The following is a 746-nucleotide window of genomic DNA, read 5'->3' as shown; positions in this document are numbered from 1 at the left end:
CGAGCGGTCTCGCTTCCTGCAAAAATCATAATATACTCGTAGTTAACGGCTATCAGAATATTAATCTGATCAGTCCAACAACGAGAATATTACAATATTATGTATATTAAAATATATAAATATAAATACAACTTGCATTTTTATAGTGCAATTTATTTTGCAATTTTTGAGTGTTTTTAATGCAATTAAATCCGGTCTTTAATTATAATATATGTATATTCAGTAAATATACATCGTTTTGAAGATGAACCTTATATATTTAGTGGATTGCTATACATTTTATAGATTACTATTCTATAATTAAGAAAATTAAAAAATCTACGAGTTAAAAAAAAAAACAGCTCTTGTAGAATCGTGATGGTTTCCAAATGCATCCATCGCAGTTATACTGATATTGCTATCGGATACCGCATTCGAAGGATTAACATATTGGAACGAAGGTCTAGCCTGGTCATTAGGAATGTAAATCTGAGGGGCTATTTAATACATTCAATATATGCACAAACGATTCCTGTCTAAAATTGTTATTATTTGTTGCTTGTGTATTAATAATTTACTTCTAAATCAGTTATAATAGGTATTATCATTTATTTAATAAAAAACAACAAAACACATTTTATATTTTTATGTATGTCACATGTATAAGGAAACGCATACAACTACAATTATTTGTTATCGAACGTGTATCTCTGAGTGTAGCGGGTTGTGATGGGCATGTATTAGAATGTATAACTGAAGGTCTTATA

The sequence above is a fragment of the Acyrthosiphon pisum genome, unplaced genomic scaffold, assembly GCF_005508785.2.
Source record: "Acyrthosiphon pisum isolate AL4f unplaced genomic scaffold, pea_aphid_22Mar2018_4r6ur Scaffold_20765;HRSCAF=22067, whole genome shotgun sequence".
Lineage (NCBI taxonomy): Eukaryota > Metazoa > Arthropoda > Insecta > Hemiptera > Aphididae > Acyrthosiphon > Acyrthosiphon pisum.
This window is presented reverse-complemented; position numbering follows the sequence as displayed.